General features: G+C 37.2%; 1 pseudogene; it reads right to left on the bottom strand.

Annotated features, from left to right (window-relative positions):
- Positions 1 to 3,124: 3,124 nt before the first annotated feature.
- On the bottom strand, positions 3,125 to 3,628 carry LOC104861073 (annotated as a pseudogene).
- Between the last annotated feature and the right edge of the window lie 2,363 nt (positions 3,629 to 5,991).

The following is a 5,991-nucleotide window of genomic DNA, read 5'->3' as shown; positions in this document are numbered from 1 at the left end:
ATGTCTTGTGTTAATCCTCCTTATATGTTATTGGTAAGAAATATAGAGATTGCTTATGAATCTGATAATGAATATAACAACAGCTGTTTTAATTGTAAATTGACTAATTGCATATTCTCAAAATGATGACTTCCTTTCAGTCTGTGATGGTTTTGAGACAACCTCTCTTCATAATGATGTTTGTAAAAATTACATGTCAAGCCTCCACAACCTACGATCTAACCCCTGCAGAGGCTGGTAGTCAAAGACGGGTAAGAGAAGTGTGGAGAAATATCCAACCTAAGACAGAGCATGAGTATCAGAATTCTCATGGCTTGATGACGGGTAAGGGATTTCTCTAGACATTTCTCACCTAAGACAGGCACAGTCTTTCTGCTGAGCTGGGAAAGTCCCTGCTCTAAATATGATAAAAAGGGGGATATGTCGGGGCCCAGTCATGGCCCACTGGAGTTTGACATTTGGAAAATAACTTCTTGTATAATTAAAGCATCAACATTTGCTACTCTTCAAGGAAACTGTTTGTTAAGCTTGTTTTGATTCTTTCAACCTGAAATAACAGGAAGCTCATTAGCCGAAGATCTGATGTTATCTGTTAAGAGTCAGGAAATCGGGTCTTTGAAAAACAATGACTTGGTGTTTTTTGTTGTTGTGTGCCCTTAAAAGCTTCCTGTTGCTGTGAACCTATAAAAGGAGCTCTTTCAGTGAAATAAACCAGACTTCTCTTCGTCTCCACTCAGGTTTGAGTGTTCTTTCCTTTCTCAATCCTCACTCCCCGACTCAGGCATGTTCGTGTTGTGGCGGCTGGACCGCCACAATTTCTGCTGAATCTCTTGTGACATCACCTTTTTCATTAATGTTACATATATTTGAGCCTTTTCTTTCCTTTTTTGATAAGGTTGGTTAAGGGTTTATTGATTTTATTTATTCTTTTAAAAACCAACTCTTTGATTCATTGATATTTTTGTATTGTTCTCAGTACTGATTTCTGTTCTGATCTTTATAATTTCTTCCCTTGTATGAACTTTGGGTTTATCTTGCTCTTCTTTTTCTAGGAGCTTTAGATTCAGCATTGGATTGTTTATTTGGGCTCACTCTGTTTTCCTAGTGTGAGCATTCACTGCTTGAATTTCCCTCAGAGAACTGCTTTCATTAGATCCCATAGATTCCTGTATATTATATTTAAATTAATATTTATTTGTGAAAACTGACCAATTTCTTCTTTAAATTCCTCTGTGACCCATTGGTTGTTCAGGAGAGTGTTATTCAACTTCCATATATTTGTGATGTTCTTGCAAATTCTTACACTGTTGATCTCCAGTTTCATTGCACTGTGGTCTGATAATATATGTGGGATAATTTCAGGTCCTTTGCATTTACTTAAGCATTTTCTTTGAGTTAGTATGTGGTCCATTTTTGAGAATGACCCATGCGCAGCCAAAAATAATGTATATTTTAATTTTGTTGTGTGGAACACTCTGTAGATGTCTAATAAGTCCATTTGTTCAAAGGCTTGGTTCAGTTCTAGTATTTTGTTGTTGATATTTTGTCTAGATGATCTGTCTATTTGTGACAGTGGGGTATTTAGGTCCCCTAATTCAATTGTATTACCACTTATTTGGGCTTTCACGTCCCTTAATATTTGTTTTGTATAGTTGGAGGCATTAGCATTTGGTGCATGTATATTTATAATTGTCATCTCTTCCTCTTGGATTGTTCCCTTTACAAGGATGTAGTGACCTTTGTTTCTCAATTAGTTTTGGTTTGAAATCTACTTTGTCTGCAAATAAGATAGCTACCCCTGCTTTTTTCCAGGATCCTGTCACATGGAGAACTGTTTTCCATCCTTTCAATTTCAGTTTATGAGTTTCTTTTTGAACTAGGTGCATTTCTTTCATACAGCATATTGTTGGATTTTGCTTCTGAATCTGTTCAGCCAGTCTATTTCTTTTGAATGGTGAATTGAGGCCATTGATATTTATGGTTATAACTGATATGTTTTGACTTATTATTGTTATGTTATTGTCCTGTCATTGGCCCTTTTTAATTTTTCCCCCTCTTCCTTTAATTTCTTATGTTACTTCATAGATTTGCTCACTTGGATCTCATGGAGTTGTTACCCTCACTGTCTTTTCCTAGGATATTGTTTAGAATTGTTTGGAGTGCTGGTTTGGTTATTCATGAAGTTTCTCAGGTGTTCTTTGTCATGGAAGTATCTTATTTCCCTGACAATTTTGAAAGGTAGTTTTGCAAGATACATCAGTCTAGGTTGAAGGTTGTTTTCTTTTAGGTCTTGAAATATCTCACTCCAGGCTCTCCTTGACTTGAAGGTTTGTATTGAAAAGTCTGCTGTGATTCTCTCTCTTAAAAATTTTTTCTTTTAAATTTTTGTTATTTAAATACACCATACTAGAGCAAAATGTCTCTGCAAACATCAGAAATAAAAGATTTTTTTTCTTCATTCAGCATATTAGAAGTAGGGGGAAATTTCTACACAGCAGCTGTTATGAGCCTGTTTTTTTTTTTTTTTCTCTCTTTCTATTATTTTAATCTTTGCCTTGGGAATAGCAACATTAGGACAAAAACACTTACATCCATGCATACACTGCTTTTTACAGACATGCAATAAAAATGTTTGTGATAGACGAAAGCCACATTTTTTCCCTTTATGTCTTGTTCAGTTCTGATTGAAACATTTACTTACAACACTTAAATATACAAAAAGCAAATAGAATTTTAAGGTAAAACACAGGGTATAAACTCTGGCCAGTGCCCTGATAATTCTTAATGAGGGTAGAAAGCAGGTTTGAATGCTTTTAATTAGCTTCATTAGTCACTTCCCTCTCCCTAAGCTCCTTCCCCCCCAAAGATGTCCTCTGGTGGATCTTTTTTCATTTTCTCTACAGTCGCCAATTAGCCTAGCTTCATGGAGTCCGTAGTGATTATATTTAGTCATTTAAACACACCAATAATTGCAATAAGGACAATCAAGACTAAAGAAGGTACAATTGCATGGAGCTGGCACTCATGCTAGCTACAAAGGTGGCTTGTCTACTGAAAACACATGGGACCCACCTGATGAACAAAATCGTAGATGAAGGCATGCATTCTGCATTACTCTGACCCTTTAGTGGTCTTCCTGGTCTGGCAGTAGTGGATTGCTAGGAATTGAATTCAAATGGCCATTTATGAGAGCTGTAGATCTATCATGTTCACAGAATGAACTGCCATTGATGTAGTGAAACCTGTATCCCAGGACCAGGTGATTCCGGCAGGTAGAGCATGTGAACACTTAAGATAATACACATTGCTTTGCACCTTTATGACAAGTTCACTTGCAGGTATTGACTATCCATAAGCACTGCAAGCACCACTATTTCTAAAAAAAACCTAATGTAGTCATTTCTACAAAGGATCATGCCACTTTGGTGTAACAGGATGCGCCAATGTTGCCCAGCTGAGCCTGGCAGCAAGAGCCCTTGAGGCACAGGCATGGCACTTTATGTCCTTTGCATAGAGTAGAAAGAGGTCTGCAATCTGCAATCTTGCCCCTGCAGCCTGTGCAGTGCTTCCAGGAGAGGAAGCCAGCTCTCACTGTGGGCGGCTGTGAGCTGCTGCCTGGATTCACCATGGTTTTTTCAAGATTTCTGGGGCCACAAGCTCCTCTCAACTTTCTTTTGCTTGCCACTGCAGACAATTTTGGCTAGGGTATTGTCAAAACTCCACGAGCCAGAGTGAGGCTAGTCAGCATACTCCTTCCCTCCCAGTGCCCTGCACTTCCCCCACTACATTCTGATGAGCTTTTCTTTGCATGTGGTTTGTTTCTTTTCTCTAAATCTTTGTATTGTGTTGTTCTTTTGCTAGGTTTCCAGGAACTTACATTATTACATGTCTAGGTGTAGATTTTTTTGGATCATGGCTAGTTGGAGTCCTATATGCCTCACTTATCTGTATGTCAAATTCTTTTGCTTTGTTTTGGAAGTTTTCTTTCAATTCTGTGAGCAGTTTTTTGTATGTCATTTGTACTTCTGCATTTTCATGTACTCCTATCTAGTCATATTATTCTTCTTTGCATCATCTAGGAGCTGTTGGATTGATTTCTCATGGTCCTTTACTATTTTTAAGAGATCTCTCTTTTCATGGTCCCTGTCTGCCATTTTGTCTTCTATATCTGATATTCTTTCTTCAGATTGGATCAGTCTGTTGTGTATACTGTCAATAGAGTTTTTATCTCCTGGATATCTGTTTGAATCTGTTTCATGGGTTCCATTTCTTTTGTATGTTGGGCAGTCATGGATTCCATTTCTTTCCTATGCAGGGCATTCATGGCTCCTATCATGGCCCTGAACTCATGTATTTTAAAAATCTGTTTCTGTTCTACAGTCTCTAATTATGTGTTTCATCCTGCTCACCATCTCTGTAGTTATCTATGAAATTATTTGGTTTGAATTTTTGTTAGATCTTCATTCATCTGTTTTGTTACTTCCTGTGCTATCTGTTCAGGATGTCCTGGTGGTTGCCTGTCAGACTTTTCCACCTCATTTCCCCCAGAATTTGCCTTTGACATGCTGAAAATCTGTGTTTGTGCCTTGCTTAAATGTTTTGTCATTTCCATTTTGGTTGTTGGTGCTGTCATTGGTTTAATTCTTGGGTTAATACTTCAATCCTCCATATATAGCTGGTGTTTATATTTTGAATCTCTAAAGACTCAGAGACATTCTAATTTTCATAACACCAAGAAGGACAACTGATTAGATCAATCACAACACCTTAGCCAAAGTGATGCTATCAGAAAAGCAATAGCATCAAGCACAGCTCAGAAAATGACAATTTGTGGCTGTTATTAATCTATCACCTTTAACCATGTGAATTAAATAAAAATTGAGGACTATCCTAAAATATAAAATATATTCCAAGTGAAAAAACTCTTCAGTATAGCAACTTTACCCTTCAGGATCAGGACTTAGAAGGAATTGGGAAGAAAGAGATAGTTAGGTAGGATAGGGAAAGGTTAGAAGTGAGGACAGAGGACACAGGAAGATCACACAAACTCTAGGAGACTGTTGAAGACAAGAGGGAAAGACAGGATGAAAGAACAAAGAGAAGAATAGAGCAACCTAACAGCTTCTAGGGAAGCTAGAGAATGTACTCAGTTTCCTTTGAAACTAATGACAACCAAGAGAAGGAAAAAGAAAGGAAAGGAAAAGAAAGAAGAAATCCAAATTAGGGCATGGACAGGAACATAAAGGGAGATGAAGAACAATGTGGGAGAGTGAAAGATTGAGTGGGAAAGAGAAAGAAGAGAGAGAAAAAAGAAGAAATACAAAAGGTAGGATTTAAGAAGAGTGGGAAAAAATAAAAATTAAAAAGAAGAGGAAAAGAAAAAAAGATAATTTTTAAAATAAAAAATAAAAATGAAGGGCCTCCTTCAGGGTATATCTCTGCGGTCACAATAGACAATGTGAGCAGCAGTATGCAGTTCTAAGTCAATCCATCTCATCAAGCCAGCAGCAGACCCCTGAGATTCAGGCTGCTTTCTTTTTTTTTTTATTATTATTGAGTTTATTGGTACATTTAGGGATACAGTACAGTTACATTCATTGTTGGGATCATGTACCTTTACATGGCAAGTCTTGATTCTCATTTTTTTCCCCTTACCTCTGCCCTCCCTTCACCCCCTCCTCTCCTCCCCATCTACAAACACTTTATTTTCATCTTTTCATTCTCTCACATTTTTTTCTTTTCCCTTTTTGTTCTTCCCCTACTTATCACACCTTCCCTACACCTTTAGCTCCTTTCCTCCCATTTCTAAATGTCAGTAATCTTATTAGAATCTTATGCATTGTTGCAGAATATTCACACCAGGGAAACTATTTGGTATTTACACATGTGTGACTTATTTATTTCACTTAGGAGTATATCTTCAATATGTATCCATTTTCCTATGAATGAATCTATTCTCTCGCTCTTTATGGCTGAGTAATATTCCATTTT

The sequence above is a fragment of the Fukomys damarensis genome, unplaced genomic scaffold, assembly GCF_012274545.1.
Source record: "Fukomys damarensis isolate Sample0158 unplaced genomic scaffold, DMR_v1.0_HiC HiC_scaffold_6, whole genome shotgun sequence".
NCBI classification, from domain to species: domain Eukaryota; kingdom Metazoa; phylum Chordata; class Mammalia; order Rodentia; family Bathyergidae; genus Fukomys; species Fukomys damarensis.
This window is presented reverse-complemented; position numbering and strand designations above follow the sequence as displayed.